We start from the raw sequence: 26,917 nt of genomic DNA, 5'->3' as shown, positions 1-26,917 counted from the left end.
ATGACAAGAAAAAGTTTGTACTTGTTCAGTTATAGATATAAACTACATATCCAATGTCAATATATTCCCTCAATATTTCCCATCTGTGACTAGTTGAATTTGGATGTTAAACATCCAGATATTGTGGGGGTTTGCTGTGGATATCCCTCTGTATGCTGTGAATGTGTTGCTCTGATTGGTTAATAAATAAAGTGTTGATTGGCCAGTAGCCAGGCAGGAAGTATAGGTGGGATAAGTAGAGAAGGAGAATTCGGGGAAGAGGAAGGCTGAATCAGGAGTCACCAGCCATACACAGAGGAAGCAAGATGTGAAGGCAGGACTAAGAAAAGGTACCAAGCCACATGGCTAAACATAAATAAGAATTATGAGTTAGTTTAAATGTAAGAGCTAGTCAGTGCTAGGCCTGAGCTAATGACCAATCAATTTTAATTAATATAAGCTTCTGAGTGATTATTTTATAAATGGGTATACAATAATGCCCACTCTATCACCACCCATTCACCATGTCTGAGCGAGGGGCTGTGGACCGAAAAACAGAGACAAGAGACAGTGGGTCATTCGCGTCAGCAGAATGCCGAATGCCGTTCATTGAAAGAGGGAGGAAACCTTAAATACAGGCTTACAGCACAATGGGAGAACCCCTGGAGGGCAGAAGTTCTCTACAGATGTTGACAATCTTACATCTAAGCTGTTAACGCCCAAATGCAGGATACACAAACAAGTAACTTCCCTTAAGCATTCAGGAGGGTGGAGACGGCAAGGAAACAGCATAGGGAGGACATCAAGGTCAAGGTCTGCAAGCAAGGCACAGTTACCCAAATTGGGAGGCCAGGGACCTACAAGTGGGCTGTGGGACTGCAGGTGCTTGGCTGGACCTGGAGAAAAACTTTCCAGCTATAGGATTCCCCTTTGTCTTCACAGTCGGTTGTCCATGAGGACAAAGGGGCAGAAGGAATGACAGAGATCCTTGTATGGCCTGTGAACATGACAGAGACAGCCCTCTGGCAGATAGACTTCAGTGAATCAACTCAACTTTATTCCAGAGTATAGGAAATCTATAAGGTTGTGAAGCCTGGGGACAAACCCTAGTTTGCATTAAGTGGTATGCTCCTACCACAAGGCTTCCTATGTGGCAGCAGGGTCCTATGTCAGAGCTTCTAGCATAAATCTTAGTTACCATATGTGTATCAGGAGAGGTGATCTGTGCCAAGGGTCATGCTAAAAATAAATCTGACATCTGGCATAGGGCAGCTTTCAGATAATGTCACTCCTCTGGGCCAGGGATATTCTCCAGATAAGGGCAGGTAGAGAGCCGGAAATTTTTGCTGTGGAGGGGTGGAGGGAAAAGGTCCCACATTGCTGAGCTTTGGAAATAGCTGCCAAGCCATGATAGATTGCAATATCTCACCAGCCAGCAAGGACTCCCAACAATATATGGGATCAAACAAGTGTTTTTTAGGATATAAAAATACAATCATCATCAAATGAACACCCAGACACTGATCTGTCACCCTTATTTGTTTATGGAAATCATTACTAAGTCATTAGAGGCTTTCTGGTCTGTCTGTTCCTAGGTAATCCTATCTTCCAGGTGATCACTATCCTGACTTCTTATTTTGCATGCCTTACCTTTCTTTATACACTGAGTACATCTCTAATCAATGTATTGTTTCACATACTTTGGATTTTTATATAAGTAATATCATACAATATTCTTGTGCAATTTGCTTTTTAAATTATCATTCCCCTAAATCTGTCCTGTCCCCCTTTTCAACTTTGGTCTACAATCCACAAGATGAGTATCTCAGATTTTTTTTTGTATCCCAGAATTTGTCTATTCTGCTGGTGGTGGTTTGGGGATTGTGCTCATACAGCCAGTGTGGCCACAAGAAGATTGGTGGGATTTCTGACAACATGGCCACAGCTTTCTTAACTTTTGATCTTAGGAAACTTTAAAAATTTTACTCTTTGACAATATTATACTGCATATAATATATTATGGTCATACTCACCACTCTATCCTCACTAATTCTCTTCCCATCCCCTCTTCCTACCAATATGTTCTTCTATTACTATATCATGTTTTGTTTAGTTTTTGTTTTTATTTTGTAATCCATTGAGTTCAACCAGGGCCACTTGCATAGACATGGATGCAAAGCTGTTTACTGGAGCATGGAGAAGTAACATGATCCACCCACAAAAAATTTCCTGTTTCCCCTTCCCAGGGAGATCCGTGCTTTCCTCCTAACCTTTCTGTATCTGGGGATTGTAGCTTGACTACCTTTTACTAATATATCCATTTATAAGTGAGTACATGCCATGTTTGTCTTCTGGGTCTGTGTTATTTCACTCAGGATGATTTTTTTCTAGTTTCATCCATTTGCCTGCAAATTTCATGATGTCATTTTTTTTTTTTAAACAGCTGGGTAATACTCCATTGTGTAACGATATCACATTTTGTTTACCCATTATTCTGTTGAGGGACGTCTAGATTGTGTTCAGTTCTGGCTATTATGAATAAACCCACAATGACCATAGTTAAAATAGTGTCCTTGTGGTATATGCTCGAGAGTGGTATAGCTGGGTCTTGAGGTAGATAGATTTGACATTTTCTGAGGAACTGCCATATTGATTTCCATAATGGCTGTACAAGTTTGCACTCCCATCAGCAATGGAGGAGTGTTCCCCTAGCTCCATATCCTTACCAGCCTGAGCTGTCACTTGTATGATTGGTCTTTGCCATTCTAACAGGTATAAGGTGTAATCTCAAACTATTTTTCCTTTGATGTTCTTAAAATAACTGCTAAGAGCTTTTGTAAAAGTACTATAAATTACTTTGAAGTATTTCTTAATTTGTTTAAAAACAATAATACATTTTTTATTTGTTAACCTAAATACTAGGTAGGCAAAAATAAATTTTCAAAACAAAAATAATGAGAAAATGCATTGTTTATGTTTTAATGAATCTTTTGCATGTCTGTATAAATAGAAGGCAGCTGGACTCTCACCAATCTCATCATTGGTTTGTTGCATTTGTTATTTTGTCTGAGGGATATGAAGAAAATCTAGCTTCATATAAATAAACAGTTGGAAAAAAGGAAATCTCTCTCTCTCTCTCTCTCTCTCTCTCTCTCTTGCTGGATTTCCTGTGACACTGTATTAAAACTAGATGCAAGCCAGTTTCTAAAAGTTTTGTTTTAAGGGTTAAATTGGGTGGAGCATGGGAAGGCAGGGTAGAAGACAGAATATGAGGAAAAACAACCAACACTAAAGAATTTTTTAAAATATCACATGGAAAACTAGTACTGTAGAAGCTTTCTAAAATATATACATTTATAAAAGGGATTTAAATGGGGTTACCCTATAATGGAGGGGTTATGCCTTCTGCAGACACCACAGGCTATCAGATGAAAATCCCTGTGCCAGGTGTTGTTGGTAATGAGGTTCTATAGATCATAGTCTCTGTTATTGCTCTTGTTTATCCCTCAAGAACTTGATGGTAAGACTCTATTGCTGAAGACATCACTTACGTGTATTATAGGCCATGGATGAATTAAGCTGGTACCAATCGGTACCCTAAGGGAAAGCCTACTACTACCATTTTGCCAAATGGACATATTAATAAACTGATTCCTAAGTTCTTATCCTTATTTACACATATTCATGTGTCTCTCACCTCTCTCATCAGAGAAACTTCCTTCTGCATTGGATGGTGATTAATACAGAGACACATAAATAGTCAATAAGCAAAGAAAAAGCAACTGTGGAGTTCTCACCTCTGTAATCTCTATCATATCCCTTCACTCAAAGGATTGGGCAACAGGATTACAAGAGACAGGGAAAGTATATATCTGTAGTAAATGAGTATTTTCCATACATGACAGAGCAGTTGTACACATGAACTCACAGAAGGTACATTTATATACATGAGATTTGCATAAGATTAAACCAGATAAAAACTAGCATGGATGGTAAAGGGACTCATGAATTCTCACTTTTATCTGAGGATTAATGGCAATTGAATTGGGGAGTTTGCGTCAGTTTTTTTCATGGGCTCTGGCCTTGAGATGTTACCAATGTTCAGGAGATGTTCTTAAACCCATGTACACATAGGCAGCCCTAAATGGACTCAGGAGGTATGAGAGAGAGTAAGAGAGAGGGAGAAAGAGAAGAGAACAGAGAGAGAGAGAGAGAGAGAGAGAGAGAGAGAGAGAGAGAGAGAGACAAAGGGGCACAGACACAGAGGACAGACATAATGTTGGGAGAAGAGTGGTAAAGAGACAGGGGAGGAATCAATGGGGAAGAAGTGAGGAAATTGGGGGCTGGATTGAATCCAAACAAAATATTGGCTCAAAACACATCATTTGAATATATGAATACTAAATAAATATTTTAAAAGTTAAAACAAGAACACAAACTTTTTTTGAGACAAGGTCTCATATCCCAGGTTTGCCTTAGACTTGCTATGTAGCTGAGGAAGACCTTGAACCAATGGCCTTCTTGCTTCCACTTACCAAGTGCTGACACTTGAATATTGTTATTACCATACCTGGTTTTACTTGGTGCTGGGGATGAACAGGGCTTTTTGTATACTAGGCAGACACTTTGAGCTATATCCTCAATCTAACAACTCAAATATTTCAATGAACTTTTGTATTGTTACATTAAAACCCATTATAATTTTGAATAGAGCATATTCTCAAGCATTATTTTCATGCATTGATCATTTTGAAAATATCAGTTAACTAAGCAATATACATTTTCAAGTATATTGACTTGAAATTCATTTTGCCTCAGGGCTTTTTACCTTTATTTTATTCTGTATGTTCTACCTTCCTGCTTCCTCCATGTCTGCCTGTCTGGCCCCTGGCATCTCCCTGTTGTCTCATTTTCTTTCTTCTTTTTTGAGCCTAAATTCCTCTTTCTACTCATTCTCCCTGCTTGGAAATTCCACCTATAACTCCTCCTTTGCTATTGGCCATTCAGCTTTTTATTATACCAATCAGGTGCCTTAGATAGACAGGGTAAAACAGCAACACATCTTTACATAATTAAACAAATGCAATGCATCTTTACATGGTTAAATATAAACAAATGTAACACATCCTTACATAGTTAAACAAATATTCCACAACATAAACAAGTACAACACATCTTTACATCCTTAAATAAAACCAACACATTTTTACATAATTAAATGAATATTCTACATTTCCTCCTTTTTGTCTGAATGAAAAGAATGGTTTTAGCTTTAACATAGTAAGACTATATACAATAAGAGCAATTATCAAGTAAAAATTACATTTAAAATATCCAGTTCATTTGCATTTGGTAAATTCAGAGAAAAAACTCCATTATCGATTGTATCAAGGTGAGCCCAAAGTTGTGTACCTAATTTACTTTCTATCCTAAGTTATATTACCAACCCAAAATTATCTCTTTTGACCTCAAAACATTTTCTTAGATAAATAGTTTAAGCTTTTATGTTTCTCAGTCTTATAGACTTTACATCTCTTATGTAAATTTCTTTTCTGAATTTGATAACAAGGAAAACTATAACTATAATTATCTCATCCTCAACTCCATTAGAGATATGAGAATGATGTAATATTACCTGAGTAAACAGGAAGTACAGAGCAAGTAACTTCCATATCTATAGTAATAACAGAAGCAGCTGGCTGCCTGGACAGTCACCCAGGCTGAAATGGAGGGGCATCCATCTTTGGCCAAGAGGCCCAGAATAACTGACAGACTTTCCTGTAAAGCAGAAATTCTGAAAGACTGTCCCATCTTGTCTTGGCAAAATTCAGCAGTCTTTTTCCTTTGTGTTTTATGTGTCCAGTTTGTACAGTATACTGTCAGCAGTGGAGGCAAAGGCAGTTTCTTGCCCAAATGGATAGCTTTGCCACAATAAAAGTAAACTCCATATGGAGAGATTCTTCAGTGTCCATTGTCTTTTTATGAAGTAGATTGGTACTATTAGAAGGAGATGTGTCTCACTGTCATGAAAAGTCTTAGGTTATTAAAAAATCTTAAGCTGGGTGGTGGTGGCACACGCCTTTAATCCCAGCACTCAGAAGGCAGAGGCAGGCAGATCTCTGTGAGTTTGATGCCAGCCTGGGCTACCAAGTGAGTTCTAGGAAAAAGGCGCAAAGCTACACAGAGAAACCCTGTCTTGAAACCCCCCCCCAAAAAAAAATCATAATTACCATATTCTGTAAGTCTCTGGAGCATTTGAAGATCATCTATCTAAAATGTATGCATTTAACCTTGAAAACACATCTAACATGATTATAAGTTTGACTATTATAGACTCATATCATTGCAAAATATTTGAGGTGAATAGTTGTCTTTTTATCCTATATTCCTACATCCCCACTAAATGATGACGAACATCCATAACCCAACAAATGACCAAAAACCACCCACCCTACATTTTGGGAATGTGGGCATTGTGTTCTCTAGACTACTTCCTATTGTCTGTGAGTGATGGCACACACATCCCAGGGGATCCTGAAAAAATAAAAATAATGGTCAAGTTCTAAGAAAACTAGCTATGACATTTGTTGTCTAGTCTCTTTTATTTTCCCTGTAATGGTAAAGTAAAAGGATTATCTGAAGTACTGGCTAGAATAGTCTGTGAGGCTGGACCATCTCAGCCACAGCAACCTTGAAGCTATTCTGGATGCAGAACTCTGAGGAAACTGTAACAGAGGCATGCTGAGAGGCTGGATCACCTGGGCCACCCATTTTCATTGTTGTCTGGTCCCCTTGTTCTGAAAACACACAAAATTTCAAAAGTAACATACATACCTGCATTAACACAAGTATGGACTGTGTATTGTACACAGGCCAGTCAAAGGTGATTTTTTTTTTGTTCTATGTCATAGCAAGTAAAAGACATCTGTCAGTGTTATAAATTTGTTTGGAGTGTATAGACAAACCTCTATCCATGCCATATGAAAGGATGGTATGTAATAATAAGTCATGAAGACTCTGTGACCAATCAGATTTTTCTTGTCTCATCCAGTTTCAGAGCTATTCCCATGTCAAGGAATCAGCATATAAGTCACTTGTGGTTTTTCTTGCCTTCTTTATGTCTACAGCCAAGATTTTCATGGGGTCTCCACCAATAATTTCTGGTTTCTATCAATTTTGAAGGAATCCATAATCTTTAATATTTGTGTGTGTGTGTGTGTGTGTGTGTGTGTGTGTGTGTGTGTGTGTGTGAAATATAACCTCTCCCCCAATACAATACATTTCATGAATTCCATTTTAAAGTTAAGGCATCCCTAAAACATCTAGGCTGGTTTAATTCAGCAGTTTCTTCTACAATCTCATGTCTCTTAGTAGTTTTCATTCCCTTATCAGCTTGGTCCTTTCATATTGACTAAGTCATTTCCTCAGCACTGAACATTGGCTTTTGTAAATACACCTTAAGGTTGGAATAGGTACACATATCTTTTAAATCTCTGACATTAATATGAATATTCTGCATAATAGATTCACTATTTTATTGATAAAAATTTAAAACGTTATTGAAATCTATGATAAAAGTCCTCAATAAATGGAGAAATAATGTTAATTGCCTTATTTTGCAGTTAGATAGGAATGATCTCACAAAACATCAGAACTTCATATGTAGAACTTCATGTTTAATCTCTGGCAATTCCATGAGGTAATTAATTTTTGAAGCTTAGTGAGTCATATGGCCAGTTGTGACAGTAAGCAACATTCCATACCACCTCAGGAGTTATACTTAATCAATCTGACCCATGGAGGTTTAGGAAGAAGGGATAGGAGGATCAGAACACATATTTGTTTTTCACAAAAGACTCATTACCAGTTTCTGAAGGAATATGGGCTGGTATATATGTATCTAGCTTTTAAATTATTATAATTCTCCTGACATATTTAAGGTCAACAGTTTTTCTCTCCTAGATATACTTCCTGAAGACTGATTTCTCTTCTCAAGCAAGTGGCAATTTCAAATTTATTCCAACTGTGTTCTTAGTAACATAGTAGTATAACTTAGAATTGAACTTGTTCTGTTTTGTGTTAGCCATTGGGTATTGTTGGTAGCATGTTGTGATCACTAGGCAGGGTGGCTTAAAAGAGCACAGACCCATTTAAAACAATCTAGAAAAGTGATTTATTTAGTCAATTAAAATCATAATGAGAATCAACAGAGAAGAGAAGGGCAAACCAACGTAGGTAGGATGAATGGGATGGAAGAGCCATTTATCAATCCTTAGCTACTCAATGTTCACACCATCTGAGACCAAATGGGCATCACCAATGGGTGACTGAATGAAGTCCTCAAGAATATCAAATACTTGTTTATGATTTATACCATGTCTTGGTATCTCTCATATGTTCATTTAGAAATATTTATTTATTTATTTATTATATTTTGTGTTGTATGAATGTTTTGCTTTCATGTAAGGACACCATGTACATGTCTGGTACCTGCAGAGGCCAGAAAAGGGTGTCTGATTTTCTGTAATTGGAATTATGGATAGTTGAGAGCTGCTATGTAGGTACTAGAACGGAACCCTTGTCCTCTGTAGGAGCATCAAGTGCTCCTAACCACAGAGCCATCTTCCCAGTCCCTCTCTTGTATTTTTAATAGCAGTTTTGCCTTATCTACTTAAAATGCTTCAAAATATCCTGTCAGTGTTTGATAAACTAAAAACTATTTACCTGATTAAATTGAATACTCTTTAAGCAAAAGTATTCTATAGTTTGGAAAATGGCAACTAAAAAAACCATTATTTCTGTTTATTTTATTGAAAAGCACTTTACCATTGTAACCCAGATACTCATTGGGTCAGCTAAGAGTTGAATACTTGTAGAATCCACATAATTACCCTAAATATTTTTTCATTTGTTTTTTGAGACAGGGTTTCTTTATGTAGCCCTGGCTGTCCTGGAACCCTCTCTGTAGACTAAGGCAGCATATAGGAGGAAGAACTTATTTGATCTCATGCCAAAGGATGGATAGTTCATCATGGTTAAGAGGTGTGACAGCAGGCAAGCATGATTGCCTGAGAAGGAAGCCCAGAGATCACATCTTCAAATGCAAACACAAAACAGAAAGAGTGACCTGGAAGTGGGACAAAGCTTTAAACATTCAAATAAGCCTTCAGTGATGTACTTGCTCCATCAAGGTTGCACCTCTCCACATTCTCTCCAAAAATCACCAGCTGGGGACCAAGTGTTCAAATGGCTGAGCCTCTGGGTGACATTTCTCACTCAATTTACCACAGATAGTGAGTTCTCTCTGTAAGGTTGAAATCTCTATGTCCTCAAGTATTCTAAATCCACACATTTTTGTTGTTCTTCTTCTGTTTAATTTTTGCCAAAGCAGACTTATTCTATATAGGTAGTGTATAAGTTCCTCCTTTAGTAGCGGTTAATTATGTATATGACTAAACTAATCTCCACCACCCACTTAGATTATCTTCCACATGCTTACGAAGAAAATCAAACAGAAAAAGTTATAGCTTGAATGTGAACTGTTACCTGCAGGCTCATGTATTAGAAGAACAGTTGGTTCCTAATTGGTGGAGTTGTTTGGGAAGTTGTGAAACTGTGTAGACATGAGGTTTAGTCAGCAGAAAAAGAGTTATGGGGTGGGACTAGAAGGTTATAGTTGATCCAATTCTAGCTAGAGTTCTTTGCTTGAGGAGCATGCCATCCTGCAAACTATCTCATAAAATGACTGTGTCTCCTATTCACTCATGACTATTTCAACTGAACCATGATGAAAATAAATTTTTTCTCTCTTAAGTTTCTTCATGTCTCATTTCTAATCACAGTAAGAAGAAATACAAACTATGTTTATATTTGGACATCAGGCTTTCTGCTGTTGTTTTGTTTTGGGGTGAAATCCAGGATGTTGCAAATACTAGCCAAGGGTTTACTGTTGATCTATATTTCTAGCCTAATCTAGAGCTTCTTTTCTATTGTGTACTGTTGGCTTTTGTTCTTCATAGGATTATCTTGAGAAAGATAAAGAGAAAAATAAAATCTCACAAGTGATGAGTAAATTCGGAAATTTGTAACCAAAGCAAGAGGGTGCTCTGTGATGGACCACCCACCACCTTTACAATCCAGGTTACTCTTGAGTGGGAAGAAGTGAGAAATATTAGCCAGAAAGAAATACCCAGACAATAAGAGTAAAGACAGAAACACAGAATAGCCTCGGGGTGCCTGGATCCTAATCCATCAGCCCAGAACTTTATTCCAAATGGCTTTTTATGACAATGCCAATGGGAGGAGCAAAGACCTCCCCTGCTGCAAGATACAGCCAAGTGTAGACCCTTCTAAGCATAGGTACTCAAGCCCATGGTCCAATCATCATCTTTATGTAGACCTGCTGGGTAAAGCCACTAGGAAACCCAAATGGGCTCCAACAGGTCCCCCTTTTCTTAGTATTAAAAAAAAAGAAAAACAAAAAACTCCCCATTAAGAGTTCACAGCAATTTCCATAGCTGTCCCAGTGAAGGAGTAGAAGATGATATAGATGGGATGTCCCTTTTGGTATTGGTCTAAGATGACTACAGCAGTCTTAGCAGCATCAAGACCTTTTTAAATAAAAAAATTCCTGATGCAACCATATCAAACAAATCAATAAACTCCTGATGCAACTGCATCAAATTTAAAGACTCCCTTAGCTTCATCATTAACTAAATCTCAAGCTTAGTTAGAAGAAAACCCAAAGTTCTCCATTTAGGATAACATAATAACTAATATAAATATTATTATACACAATTATAATCCATAGAAACATAAATTTAAAAGCAATATTCTCAATATAACTATTAACACTTAAAAAATTTTAGCAAGGTGGTGATTGAAAAATCATTGTAATATTCTTTACTAGGATATTAAAAGTCTGTTTAACAATAACTATTTTGAGAAAGAATATTAAAGCAAAAAATAGATTTAAAAAACATAATGAATGAAAAGTTTAAACCTAATTTAAAAATGTACTCAATTGTAAAATTTAATAAAATCTGTAGTATAAATATAAGAGGGTTCCAAAATTACAAAGGAGAATAAAAACATTTTTTAAAGAAAAAAAATTTAGCAAAACATCCAAAAGCAATTTTTTAAAAAGTTTTTTTAAACTTTCTTTTAAAGATTTTATTTATTTTTACACACACTGGTATTTTGCCCACATGTATGTCAGTGTGAGGGTGCCAGATTCACTGGCACTGGAATTGCAGACAGTTGTTAGCTGCCATGTGGGTGCTGGGAATTGAACCTTGGTCCTCTGGAAGAACAGTCAATGCTCTTAACTGCTGAGCCATCTCCCCCCAAAGCAATTTCTTAATAAAACTCTTTAAACTTTAAAAATCTCTTAGTATAACCATTTGCATTTCTTACTAACAAAACATAATATTAATCCACTCAAATAACAAGAAAATATTTTTTAATTAAAAAGACTAAGGAATATTTTTTATTTTATTTTATAATTTAATTTTACATATCAGCCATGGATTCCCCTGTCCTCCCCACTCCCGCCCCCCTGCCTCCCTGCCCACCTCCCATTCCCATCTCCTCCAGGGCAAAGACTCCCCTAGGGATTCAGCTCAACCTGTTAGATTCAGTCCAGGCAGGTCAAGTCCCCTCCTTCCAGGCTGAGCAAAGTGTCCCTGCATAAGCCCCAGGTTCCACACAGCCAGCTCATGCACTAAGGACAGGTCTGGGTCCCAGTGCCTGGGTGCCTCCCAAACAGTTCAAGCTAATCAACTGTCTTACTTATCCAGAGGGCCTGATCCAGTTGAGGGCTCCTCAGCTATTGGTTCATAGTTCATGTGTTTCCATTAGTTTGGCTATTTGTCCCTGTGCTTTTCCAAACTTGGTCTCAATAATTCTCACTCATACAATCTTGCCAATTGGAATCCTGGAGCTCCACCTGGGGCCTGGCTGTGGATCTTTGCATCCACTTTCCTCAGACTAAGGAATATTAACTCTCCCGTTTCTTTATAATTTTTTTAAAACTAACTCAAGCCTAGTTAGAAGAAAACCCAAACCTCTGCATTTAAATAGTTCCATTTTTAACACAAACAATTCCACAAAACAGTTCTTAAGTCATCACCGTTGATAGAGTGTATATGCGTAAGTAAATTCAAAATTGTCCCATTGCAATGAAATCATTCCTGTCCAACTTATTTCTTAAGTCCAAGATTCAAACAATAAATTCTGGTACCAGCCTTCCAAATATGAAGAAATCTGTAACCAAAGCCTTTTTGTAGTTTTATCTCATTTTTTTTTAAGTCCAAAAAGTTTAAATAAATTCTGGTACCAGACTTCCACTTGCAAATATGAAGAAATGTTTTTCATAACCAAAACCTTTTTGCAGTTAAGAATTTTAGTTCAAACAAGCATCTCTGCAACTTTCATTTTCATGGACAGAGGTACTTTCAATTATAATCAGCATTTCATGGTAGTCTTTCCATCAGGGAGAAAGCTATTAGCTCCACAAGAGCTGGTTGGTGCAAAGTCCTCTTGAAAGAAACTTTCTTTTAGACAGAAAACAGAAACTGCAAAATTTTGCTACTAGCTCACTTGTTCTTTTTTTAATTATTAAGACATTTTCTATTCATTTTACACATCAACCACAGATTCCCCCTCCTCTTTCTTCCCACCCCACAAGCCTCCCCCCAACTCACCCCCCATTCCTACCTCCTCCAAGTCAAGGTCTCCCATGGGGAGTCAGCAGAGCCTGGTACAGTTGAGGCAGCTCTAAACCCCTCCCCCTGCACCAAGGCTGCACAAGGTGTCACACCTTAGGTACAGGGATCCAAAAAGCCTGCTCATGCACCAGGGATGGATCCTGTTCCCCCTTCCTGGGAGTCCCCCAAACAGTTCAAGCTAAACAACTATCTCACATACCCAGAGGAAGTAGTCCAGTCCTATGGGGGCTCATAGCTATTGATACACAGTTTATGGGTTTCCACTAGTTTGGTTGGCTGTCTGTACATTTTCACATCAAGATCTTGATGTTCCTTGCTTATAGAATCCCCCCTCTCTCTCATCTATTGAACTCCCAGAGCTCACCCTGGCACCCAGCTATGGATCTCTGATCTACTTCTATCAGTAACTGGATGAAGGCTCTATGATGACAGTTGGGGAATTCACTAATCTGTTTACTGGAGTAGACCAGTTCAGGCCCCCTCTTGACTATTGCTAGTAGTCTAAGGTGAGGTCATCCTTGTGGATTCCTTGAAATTTCCCTAGCATCCTGTTCCTCCCTATTCCCATGATGTTTTCATGTATCATGGTATCTCTTTTCTTGCTGTCCCACTCTGTCACTGTTCCAGCTTGAATCTCCCATTTCCTTATGTCCTCATCCCCCATTCCTAGGCCTCCATTATCATCCCTCACTTCCAGTTTGTTCATATAGATCTTATCTATTTATCCTTCACTGGGCTGTCTATTTGTTACTGTTAGGGTCATCCTTGTTAGCTAGCTTCTCTGGAGCTCTGGGTTGTAGTGTGGTTATCCTGTGCTTTATATCTAGTATCCACTTATGAGTGACTACATACCATGTTTGTCCTTCTGAGTCTGGGTTACCTTACTCAAGATAATATTTTCTTGTTCTATCTATTTTGCCTGCAAATTTCATGATGTCATTTTTTAAATTTTTTTTTTTTTTTTTTTTTTTTTTTTTTTTTTTTTTTTTTTTTTTTTTTTTTACTGCTGAGTAGTACTCCATTATGTATATGTGCCACATTTTCTTTATCCTTTCTTTGGTTGAGGGACATCTAGGTTGTTTCCAGGTTCTGGCTATGAATAATGTTGCTATAAACATAGTTGAGCATATGTCCTTGTGGTGTGATTGAGCATTCCTTGGGTATATGTCCAAGAGTGATATAACTAGGTCTTGAGGTAGGTTGATTTCCAATTTTCTGAGAAACTGGCATACTGATTTCCAAAGCTGCTGTACAAGTTTGCATTCCCACCAAGAGTGGAGGAGTGTTCCCCTTGATCCATATCCTCTCCAACATAAGCTGTCTTCAGTGTTTTTGATCTTAACCATTCAGACAGGTGTAAGATGATATCTCAGAGTCATTTTGATTTGCATTTTCCTGATGACTAAGGATGTCAAACAATTCCTTAAATAGCTTTCAGCCATTTGAGATTCTTCTGTTGAAAATTCTGTTTAGCTCTGTAGACCATTTTTTAAATTGAACTGTTAATTATTTTGATGTCTAGTTTCTTGAGTTCTATATACTCTAGAGATCAGCCCTCTGTCAGATGTAGGGTTAGTGAAGATATTTTCCCATTTTATGGGCTGTCATTTTGTCTTATTGACCATGTCCTTTGTTTTACAAAAGCTTCTCAGTTTTAGGAGGTCCCATTTATTAATTGTTGATCTCAGTGTCTGTGCTACTGGTGTTATATTTAGGAAGTGGTCTCCTGTGCCAATGTATTCAAGAGTACTTCCTACTTTCTCTTCTATCAAGTTCACTGTAACTGGATTTATGTTGAGATCTTTGATCCATTTGGAATTGAGTTTTGTGCATGGTGACAGATATGGATCTATTTGCAATCTTCTACCTGTTGACATCCAGTTATTCCAGCACCATTTGTTGAAGATGCTTTCTTTTTTCCATGGTACAGTTTTGGCTTCTATGTCAAAAACCAGGTGTTCATAGTGTGCAGATTAATGTCAGGGTCTTCATTTCCATTCGTCCACATGTTGGTTCTTATGCCAGTACCAGGCTATTTTTATTACTATAGCTCTATAGTATAGCTTGAGGTCACGGATCATTATGCCTCCAGAGGTTGTTTATTATACAGGATATTTTTTAGCTATCTTGGGTTTTTTGTTTTTCCATATGAAGTTGAATATTGTTCTTTCCAGGTCTATGAAGAATTGTGTTGGAATTTTGATGGGTATTGCATTGAATCTGTAGATTGCTTTGGGTAAAATTGCCATTTTTACTATGTTAATCACGTCTATCCATGAGCATGGGAGATCTTTCCATAATCTGATATCTTCTTTGATTTCTTTCTTCAGAGACTTAACATTCAGGTCTTAACATTCAGGTCTTTCACTTGCTTAGTTAAAGTTACCCCAAAGTATGTTATTTGTGCATATTGTAAGTGGTGATGTTTCACTGACTTCTTTCTCAGCCTGTTTATCACTTGTACATAGGAGGGCTACTGATTTTTTTTTTTTTTTTTGAGTTAATCTTGTATCCTGCCACATTACTGAAGAAGTTTATTAGCTGTAGGAGTTCCCTGTTAGAATGTTTGGGATCACTTACATACACTAACATATTGTTTGCAAATAGTGGAAGTTTGACTTCTTCCTTTCCAATTTGTATCCCTTTGGCTTCATTTTGTTGTCTTATTGCTCTAGCTAGAACTTCAAGTACTATATTGAATAAGTACGGGGAGAACAGCCTTGTCTTTTTCCTGATTTTAATGGAATTGCTTTGAGTTTCTCTCTTCATTTAATTTGATCTTGGCTTTTGGCTTTCTGTAAGTTGCCTTTATTATGCTTAGGTATGTTCATTGTATTCCTGATCTCTCTAGAACCTTGATCATGAAAGGATGTTGGATTTTGTCAAAGGCTTTTTCAGTATCTAGTGAAATAATCGTGTATTTTTTTCCTTCAGTTTGTTTATATATATTCACAGAATTTCATATGTTGAACCATTCTTGAATCCCTAGGATGAATCCAACTTGGTCATCATGGATCATTTTTTGATGTGTTCTTGGATTCAGTTTGCCAATATTTTATTGAGTATTTTTGCATCAATGTTCATAAAGGAGATTGGTCTGTAATTCTCTTTTCCATGTTTCATCTTTGTGTGGTTTGGGTAATAGAGTAACTGTAGCCTCATAAAAAGAGTTTGGTAATTTTCCTCCTGCTTATATTGTGTGGGACAATTTGAAGAGTATTGGTATTATCTCTTCTTTGAAAATCTGGTAGAATTTTGTGCTGAAACTATCTGGTCCTGGGCTGTTTTTTTTTTTTTTTTTTTTTAAGTTGGGAGACTTTTAATGACTGTTTCTATTTTCTTAGTGGTTATTGGCCTAATTAAATAGTTTATCTGGTCTTGATTTAACTTTGGTATGGGGTACCTATCCAGAAAATTGTCCCTTTTTCTAATTTTCTGGAGTACAGTAATTTGAAGTATGATGTGATGATTTCCTCATTGTCTATTGTTATGTTTCCCTTTTAGTTTCTGATTTTGTTAATTTGGATGCCCTCTCTCTGACTTTTGGTTAATTTGGATAAGGGCTTATCTATCTTGTTGATGTTCTCAAAGAACCAATTCTTTGTTTCATTGATTCTTTGTATTGTTCTCTTTGTTTCTATTTTATTGATTTCAGCCCTCAATTTGATTATTCCCTGGCATCTGTTTCTCCTGAGTGAGTTTGCTTCTTCTTGCTCTAGAGCTTTCAGTTGTGCTGTTAAGTCACTAGTGTGAGATTTGTCTAACTTCTTTATGTGTGCATTTATTGCTATGAATTTTCCTCTTAGTGTTCCATAAATTTGAGTATGTTGTACATTTGTTTTCATTGAATTCTAAGAAATATTTAATTTCCTTCTTTATTTTTTCCATGACCCATTGGTGATTCAATTGGGCATAATTCAGTTTCCATGAGATTGTAGGCTTTCTGTAAGTTTTATTGTTGTTGAAATCTAACTTTAAGCTATGGTGGTCTAATAAGATACAGGAGGCTATTCCAATTTTTTTTGTATCTGTTGAGATTTGCTTTGTGACCAAGCATGTGGTCGATTTCAGAAAAGGTTCCAAAGGTGCTGAGAGGGTTCTTTTGTGTTAGGATGGAGTATTCTGTAGTTATCTATTAAGTCCATTTGAGTCATAATATCTGTTATTTCCCTTATTTCTCTGTTAAATTTCTGTATGACAGACCTGTCCTTTGGTGAGAATGGGGTGTTGAAGTCTCCTACTACTAGAGTATGGGGTTTGATGTGTGACTTAATCTTTAGTAATGATTCTTTTACAATTGTGGGTGCCTTTGTATTTCAGACATAAATATTCAGAATTGAGAGTTCATCTTGGTGGATTTTCCATGTGATAAATATGTAATGTCCTTCCTTATTCTTTTGATTAATTTTAGTTTCAAGTCTATTCTATTAGATATTAGGATATATAGCTAGAAGTTTCTCTAGTCCTGCCTGGGCACTGCAATCCAGTGACCTGATTATAAAATAATCTCACAGAAGCTTATATTAATTAAAACTGCTTGGCCATGAGCTCAGGTCTACCAATTACTAGCTCTTACATTTAAACTAACACATAATTCTTATTTATGTTTAGCCATGTGACTTGGAACCTTTTCTCAGTTCTGCCTTCACATCTTGCTTCCTCTGTGTCTGAATCCTGACTCAGCCTTCCTGTTTCCAAAATTCTCCTCTTTGCTTACTCCACCTATATACACTTCTTGCCTGGCTATGGGCCAACCAGCATTATATTTATCAACCGATCAGAGCAACACATTCATACCATACAGAACATCCCACAGCAAGGATAGCTATACCAGCTTGCTTATAAGTCCATTTGATTAGAAAGTCTTTTCCCAGACTTTTACTCTGAGGTAGTGTCTGTCTTTGAAGTTGAGGTATGTTTCTTGTATGCATCAGAAGGTTGGATCCTGTTTTTGTATTCATCTGTTAGCCTGTGTATTTTTATAGGCGAATTGAGACCATTGATATTAATGGATATTAATGACCTGTGATTGTTAATTCTTGTTATTTTTTGGTGGTAATGTTGTGTGTTTCCCTTCTTTGGTATTTGTTGGTGTGGGATTATCTAATGCCCTTGTTTTCATGGTTGTATCTAACTTCCTTGGGTTGGATTTTTCCTTCTAGTGCTTTCTATAGGGCTAGATTTGTGGATAGATATTGTTTAAATCTGTTTTTATCATGGAAAAATTTGTTTACTCCATCTATAGCAATTGAGAATTTTGCTTGGGTTGGCATCCATGGTCTCTTAGTGTCTGCATAATGTCTGTCCAGGATCTTCTGCCTTTCAGAATTTCCATTGAAAAGTCAGGTGTTGCTCTTATGGGTTTGCCTTTATATGTTACTTGTCTTTTTTCCTTTGCTGCTCTTAATATTTTTTCTTTATTCTCTATGTTTAGTGGTTTGATTATTACGTGGCAAGAGGACTTTTTTTTTTTTTTTGATCCAGTCTATTTGGTGTTCTGTAAACTTCTTTTATCTTTATAGGCATTTTCTTCTTTAGGTTGGGAAAGTTTTCTTCTATGATTTTGTTGAATATATTTTCTGTGCCTTTGAGTTGGTATTCTTCTCCTTCTTCTAGATCTATTATTCTTAGGTTTGGTCTTTCATGGTGTCCCATATTTCTTGGATGTTTTGTGTTAAGAGTTTATTGGCTTTAGTGATTTCTTTGACTGATGAATCTATTTCCTTTGTCATATCTTCAATGCCATAGATATTTTCTTCTATTACTTGCATTCTGTTGTTTATGCTTATATCTGTAGTTCCTGTTCAATTACTCAGATTTTCCATTTCCAGCCTTCCGTCAGTTTGTGTTTATCGTCTCAATTTCAGTTTTCTAATCTTGAACTGTTTCCTTCACCTGTTTAATTGCTTTTTCTTGGCTTTCTTTACAGGATTTCTTGATTTCTTTCAATTTTTTTGTTTGTCTTTTCCATGACTTCTTTAGGGAAAATTTTCATTTCCTCTTTAAAGTTTTCTATCATCTTCTTAACGTCATTTTAAAGGTTGATTTCTTCTCTTTCTTCTGCATTGGGATGTTCAGGTCTTGCTGATGTAGAACCACTAGGTTCTGATGGAGCCATATTGGTCTTTATGTTTGTTGTTGACTATATTTTTGCATTGGTGTCTTCTTATCTCTTTCTCCACTCAGTGCAAATGGTGCCTCTGTCTCAGAATGTCTCCCTTGGTCCGATGGATACTCTTGGTCCAATGGGAGCTCTTGGTTTAATGGGGCTCTTGGTCCAGTTGGTGCTGATGGACTCATGTGTCTCAGGGAGCAGCTGCAGTCTGGGAGCGTGGATGGGTTTGAGAGGGGTGGGGCTTATGGGTTACAGGATCTGGTGGGGGTTGTTGATAGTCCAACCTGTTTTCAGGAGACCTGTCAACTGACCTGAAACTGGGACTGCAATGAGTGTGGTGTGGGAGCACAGGGTTGAGCACCTGGGTCCAAAGCCTAGAGGCTGGGGTATTTGGCTATGAGGACAAAGACTCACCTCCTAATCTAGTTGGCACTGGCAGGCTCTATCTCAAGAAGTAGTTGCAGTCTCAGAGAGTGGGTGGGGTTGCTAGCTGAGTTCTATAGCTTTTATAGTCTTGGTCTGTTTGTGCCTCCCATAACTGGGCCATTCTCAGGACCTTTGTGTCATGAGGCTTCTAGTTTTCAATCACCTCAAAGCCACATAGGCTCAAGGTTCCTTCAACTGCTATGAGCCATTGATTTCTTACAGCAACCCTGGCTTTGAGAGGAAATCCAGCTGCTACTATGGCTTCTTTGGGTTCCATTACCTGCATCTAGCACTCTTGGTCCTGGAAACATCTGTATGCTTTCCTGTTGCATGGCTATAGCCCCAGGGCCAACTCCATGGTTCCAGCCACACCTTGCTGCTGGGAGCTGGGGCTGCATCTCAGCATTTCCTGCAGAGCTCCCATCTGGCTGTTCAGCTTGCAGCATGATTCTCACCTCCACAGCTACTTGGGTTCCAGTTCTCCAGCTGTCGGCTGTGCTCTTGGCCTCTCCCATGGAGCCTGTGCTGAATCACCTGCTCTGCTCTCCCCATTTCCTGTGGTGTCTTTGGCTCTGGCTGCCAGGGACTGCAGGTCCAAGAAATAGCCCTGCACTGGCAGCTGGGGTCCGAAGTCTTTGCTGCACTCCAAGCCAGTGCCTGTCATCTCTGGCTGGCTGACTGCATTCTCCTGCCATGGCTTTAGAACGCAGAACCTCGCTGCTAGTGCTGGCTCTGCTTTCACTGGCTCTTGGCATCTCTGCTGCAAGCTTGTGCTGGTTCTGGAGTCCATTGTTGCTATTGGCTTTTGGAGCTTCTGAAGCCCTTCAGACTTGCAGTCTGCTAGGCACACTGCCTTCTGTCCCAGTTTGGGGAAACCTAATCTACTACTTTTTTTTTTTTTAAATTAAACCTTCACCATATATTCCCTCCATTAAATCTTCACCGTATCCCTAGACCTAAAGCTTATTCTTCCTTAATATCTCAAACCAAACTTATGACTTACTTTACTAAAAAAAGAGAGAAACATAGACAGAGAAACATAGGCAAAGACAAACATTTGCTGTAGCACTTGGGCATACTTTCAGCCCCTTTCATTTCTGAGAAGAGAATAGATTACCCCTGCCTACACAACATAATCAGACATGCTGTAATTTCCCTTGGGGCCCTCTACCCTACCAATTCCCTGGCATCCCTGTTCTGTGGCACCATCTGTGGCAGACCAGATGCCACTTTTATGACCCAGAGTACTCTTAAGTAGGGAGAAGTGAGAAATATTAGCTAGAAAAAGATACCTAGATGATGACAGAAATACAGAATAGCCTTGGGAGGGCCTGGATTCTAATCCATCAGCCCAGAACTTTATTGCAAAGGGCTTTTTATGGCAATGCCAAGGGAAGGAGCAAAGACACCCCCTCCTTGCAAGATACAGCAAAGTGTAGACACTTCCAGGCACCTGGTACTCAGGCCCATGGTCCAATCATCCTCTTTATGCAGACCTGCTGGTTAAAGCCACTAGGAAACTCAGATGCATCATTGCTCCTAAGGTATGTGACAACATAATTTGGGTATCAGGGTTTTACTTTTCTTGGACATTCATAATGAACATTGCCAGCAAAATGTGTAAGCCTGTTCCAAACCTGATGAAGAACACAGCATGAATGAGATTGGTATTTTAAATATGATGCTTTTTACACTCTCACCTTTATAAAAGATTAACTAAAATTATGACAGGAACATTTAGTTCTTAAAATGATGACTTTCAATAAAATTTAAAAATAACTTACTTTAAAGAACTAAAATTTTGTTTTATTAAAATAATTTCATGTGTTTTCTGTCAATATTGTAGGACTTTTTACAGGACTGGTGTTCATTTGCATAGCTACTTGAGCTGGAGTCTTCCATGAACACACTATCTTTGGGTAAGGGGCTGTTAGATAAGTGAGACGTACTTGCCTCTGGCAGCAGGTCTGTTTCTGGTCACTGATGCTGTCTTCTAACCTTGTGAGAGGTGCAAAAACTTTAAAGATTCCAAATTTACTCCAAAAGTAATATCTAAGATAGTACTAAAGCACAACTGTGATGTTAGTTATTTCTGGCTTCTCTTTATGTTTATGATCCCCCAGGGCACAAGTCTTTTAAAACAAAGCTTAAAAATGCTTGATCATGGGTGCTGCAGAGATGACTCAGCACTTAAGAGCACATACTGCTCTTGCCGAGGAACTGAGTTCTGTTTCCAGGATCCACAAGGTGGCTCGTGACCCCCTGAAACTTCAGCTCGAGGAGATCTGACGCGTTCTTCTGGATGTTGTGAGCACCTGCACTTTTATGTATTGTAGATATCACTCTGTGTAAATAAAATTCTGGTTGGCCAGTGGCCAGGCAGGAAGTATAGGCGGGACAAGAGAGAAGAGAATTCTGGGAAGTAGAAGGCTGGGGAGAGACACCGCCAGCCGCCGCCATGAGAAGCAACATGTAAAGACACTGGTAAGCCACAAGCCACGTGGCAAAGTATAGACTAACAGAAATGGGTTAAATGTTTCCAAACATTTTGCATTCTAAGAAGTGCTACTGTAATAGTGAAGAGGTTTTAAAAATGGTCACAGTGAATCCTGCTATGATTTTATAAATTACAAAGCATTATTTGGTTTTATTTTATAATTTCCTTTAAAAACTTTCTAACTGTTTCTAAGAAATTAAAAATGAGCTCTAGGTAAATACATGCTAAATGCCCCTCTTAAAACTCCCCATTGCTTAAATTTGGGCAAAAAGGTGGGTTTTTTGGGGGGGGGTAGGGAGGAGCTTTGACTTTCTGATTGTTAGATTGGACAAACCAAGAAAACAATACCATCCTAACAAATCAGGAGAAGTGAAACCAACCATAGCGCAGTTAGTCAGTGTTGTCTTCAAAGAATCATACAGAGACAAAGCAGGGAAATGTAAGAACTAAGACACAAAAGACAGGGGGCACATAATCCATATTTCCAGAGGATCATGAGTTCAAGGTCAACCTGGACTGTTGTGGGGCATTCATCAGAGAAGACTGTTTGGACATGGATTTAAACTAATAGAAAGTCTCTATTAGCAAGCTACATTGGGTGTTTAGGATCACAGTGCAGCTGCTCTCCACCCCCTGGTCTTTTTCTGGTTGAGCTTTTAAGCACAAAAACCATGTCCTAGATTGACATACTTCAGTCAATAAGAACAGTTAGCCAGAAGAGTAACTACAGAAGCTAAAGAGCAAGGTTAGTACATTTAGATACTTTCCCAGAGCTATAGACTTTGATGGATCAGGCCTTTGTTTTAGTTTGGACAGGTGGTGCTACGTGCTATATTTTACCGCCTGAATGGATTTTCCATCACAGTCAGCTGTGTTCAGGTCTTAGGGCCCTGTTATAGGACGACGTAGAGAGAACAGCAGAAAATGGAGCCACTCATGCCAGCACTTTGGTAAGTAATTAAAGCCAGGAAGTCCTGAAGAAAAATTATTTCTTATCCATATTTACCTGATACCAGTGACACAAAACTACAGATCTCTTCAGACAGAGGATGCACAAGAAGGGAGATGGTAACTGTATTAATTATATTTCTGTTGCTATGTTAAAGTACCATGACCAGGGGAACATATATAAGGAAGAATTTACTTGGCATTATGGTTCCAGAGGGAGAAGAGTCCATCATGGTGGGGAGGCACAATAGCAGGAAGTACGAATAGAGACTTGAGCAGGAAGCTGAGAGTTCACACCCTCAGCCTCTAGGATGAAGAAGAGAGAGTGGATTGGATGTAGCATGAGGATTTTAATCTCAAAGTCCTCTGCTAGTGACATACTTCCTCCAGCAAAGCCATACCTTCTAAACCTCTCCTCAATGTGCCAAAGTACACCCAACAAAAAACCTAGTATTTACATATTCAAGTCTATGGAGGTACATGTCTCATTCAAACCACTGCAAACAGTGTTAACAAGAGTTGTTAAAGAATTGTCTCAAGAGAATTAAAATTTCCCCTGGACATTCCCCAATAGGAACAATAACTTATAGCCATGAAATAGGAAAGGACTTCTCTCCAAGAAAGAGATTCAGAGTTATGAAAAAGTATGACATAGCCAACAATACAGATGTATATTTTCCTGAATTTGTTTCATTTTTTTTTTTTTTTTTTTTTGTTATATAAAGATGCAACATTGATGTAGGAAAGGAAGAGAGAACGTATCCTCCTCAGTTCTGAGCCAAACTGTAAATAAAGCTATTTTCCTTCACAACCCCTGTCCCTGGGTTTTCTTTTTGTGGCAGCATATGTACGGATGTCAGATTCTGGACTCTGGTTACGTTCAGAGGGGTGGTGGAACGCAGGGAGCCAAGACACAGACCATGGTAGGCCAGCTCTTTAGATGTTTCCACTCTGACTATTGTTTTTCAGCATGACATGACTCAATAATATATAATAATTTCTAATCAGGGGAGGTGAGAGGAAGTATACTTATGCTCATTAATGAAATCATAGGTTTAAAAATTTTGCAATATATCCTCAAGGATGTTCTGGTGAGAAATGCCAAGCTTCTATGGTTTATGGTTTTTCTAAGAGTTAAAAGAATCATGTCAAAACTATGTTGACTCTACTATGGAAGCAGTTTGGACATAGCAACAGTGACCAGTGGCTTATAAAAACCACTAGACACTCTGTGGAGTGTTTTTGTCTGGGGTCACCTCTTCCTCCTGTCCCTGTTTGTAACTGCCATACTGGGAAAGTGGGAAATTAGGGAAGATGATTTGGTGATCTTAGAGATTTGAATCAGAGACATGTTTGACCCAGGAATTGGACATAGGACATAGGACCATGGTTACCTTAAAAAGGACCAGGAACTCAAGTGACAGAGAGATGAAGGCTTCAGCAGAGAATGAACAGAGAAAATGGTAGTTTTCTAATTAACTTGGTGTGGCTTCATTTGAAAGACCCTCTGAAGCCGGATCCTTTAGTCTTAATAATAAAAACCCGGAGTCAAATACTGGGGTAAAAGCTGAAAGATCAGAGAAGCAAAGGAGCAGCCACAGTCACCTCTTGCCTTTCCAACTCCTCTGATCAAAAAGGGCCAAGCTCTTATCTCTGCCCTGCCTTATCTCTCTCCACCCAGCCATATCACTTCTTGTCTCCTGTCTGTACAGATCTCCAGACCTCTTTGGTTAACTAGAGGCTAACTCCACCCTCTGATCTTTAGGCAAGCTCTATGTCTCAGAACACAAACAAAATATCACAACAAAGCAAAGATCACCCCATTTCAAAAAGCCACATAAACTTTCCAGATGGCTGACTGCATAGCAACAGTATGGTGGATTTTTGTCTACTTACTCTAGTGTCTATGCTGCCTCTGAAAATGCAGTTTCTCCTGATCATTTATCATTTTCTTTCATGCTTTAGAAACTGCTGTACTTCTTGCTTTCAAAGGACATTAGGTGAAATACCCATTATTTAAATATTCCTCTTCAAGTCAAAGATCCTGTGTCTTGGGTGTTCTGAGTTAAGATAAAATGTCAGTAACTTTCTCATTTGCACACAGTGTCTTGACATTATAATAAAACAATGGAGAGTGACATAATTCTTTAAAGTTATCAAGCATATATTTCATAGATTTTGTCATTAATGCTAAATGAAAATGAGGACTAAATAGGGATTTTAGCCATAATCCCATTGTAGAGGTCCCTAGGGATCTATGTTATATTTTAATGAAGCAATAACTTAGGGGAATTCTGTTACTGCAGTGATTGGGGCATGGCATTATTGCTTTAGAGAAATTTAGTTCTGGAAGTCTCATTCCTCCCTCATATATCTAGAAGTATGGTTAGGTTTATCACTTTACTTTCAAGAGTCAGTTATTAACTTTTGATTATTGCCATGATTGGCTCTTCTTCTAGAAATTTGTCCTTCATATATTCCTGAGTATCTACTCTTGAATTTTAACACCCTTCTGAATCATCTTTCCTTCAGTTTCTAAAATACCATTGAATATTTGCACCATTTGATTGTGGCAAGCAGATCTCCATCCCAAACATAATCTGATGATCCTGACTGGTGTTATTCTTAGTTCTTGCTTATATGTACAGGGAGAAGTGAGAAGAGGAGGGGAGGGGAGAGGAGAGGAGGAACTGCTTACATGTCATCGGGAGTTAACGGGCATGGAAAATTCAGATAAGAGGTGAGTTTGCAACCTTGAGTGTGAAAGAAGGGAGTTAGGCAGATTTTCTGAATTGTGTTGTGTAGGTAAAATTTCTACTCATTCAGGAGATATTTTGTTTATACAGTTTGTTTGTTCAGTTGACTAGAGGAGGCCTAACCACATTATGGAAGGTAACCCATCTTCTGACTTAATCACATCTGAGGGCCTCAGAGGCATGCTAACTTAATCATGTTGATGTATAACATTAACCATAGCAGTTGCCTAAATTTCCCCTATCAGAAGCACGCAGAGCACCTTTGTTTGTAGTTGGTGTCCCTGAGAAGAGTCAGCAGGGGCTTCAGCCTCTTCTTTACAGTGTGAGACAGCAGTAGGAACAGTGTTTTCATAGGTACAGTTTCTAGTAATGGATTTTGAGCCCAGGGACAGAGACAGAAGCTGAAATTCAATGGCCCTGGGGAGGTCTCCATAGGGCAGCTTGTAGTGCAATTCAGGAGGTCATATGAGAGTAAATGAGAAAATGTGCATGAGATACCAAACTTGCTTCCATGGGTGTCAGGTATGCTGCCCAAAGGAAGTTTTTCCATGTGGAGAATGACTCATCTCTACAGAAACAGCACTGTGAGTGGATGGAAATGGTCCATGAGTCATACTGGAGTGTATGATGTCACAGGGAAGACAGACCAGGCCACTGGGAACAGTTTAATACTGGAATATGTAGGCAGGAGACCAGTTGTAAACTGATGAGAACTACATGCCTTCACTCTGCTTGGTTCCAGAGGTACCTACCACCTCGTCCTATGTGCAGAATCTGTATCCACATCATCAGTGTGCAGGATCTGCATGCAACTCTGGATCCTAGGCAAAGCAAATCCCTGGCTAAATTGTGAAGGGGCCTCAAAATAGCTTGACCACACAGTAGCCATGACAGGCTTAGGGGCCTAGAGACAGCTTCTGTGACAGGCTTACTGGCAGGCAACACCCAGATCCAGGAAAAGCCTTAAGCTGATACCACCCAGGGATCTACACAAGAGGTGATGAATACCTGGCATTCCAAACACCCAACCATTAGATAAGGTGACCAGATGTCGTCCAGTCTAGCACACACCTATTTTCTGTTTTACAGATACCCCTAGACAATTGTCAGCCGGTCAGGGTCCTGGACCTTGGAAATCCCCTCACCCCAACCTCTGCTATGATAAAAACTCTGCCCCACCTGAGCTCAGGGCTCTCTGCTCTCACCACTGTGTTGGACAGACAGAGGGACCAAGCTTTGGAGCTTGAAATAAAAGTTCTTTGCATTCACATGTGGGATTTGGTCTCTGTGGTGGTCTTTAGGAAGTCCCCGTGATCTGGGCATAACGAAATATCTAGAGAGAAAGGGAGCTCTCTTAAAAGATATTAGCTGATATTTCCAGTGCCTTTGAAGTATACAAAATAAAGCCATCTTCCTGTACATACATACATACATACATACATACTCTGGTAACTTCAGTTAGTTATTA

The sequence above is a fragment of the Onychomys torridus genome, chromosome 2 (assembly GCF_903995425.1).
Source record: "Onychomys torridus chromosome 2, mOncTor1.1, whole genome shotgun sequence".
NCBI lineage: Eukaryota > Metazoa > Chordata > Mammalia > Rodentia > Cricetidae > Onychomys > Onychomys torridus.
The sequence above is the reverse complement of the archived record's forward strand: the minus strand, read 5'-3'. Positions refer to the sequence as shown.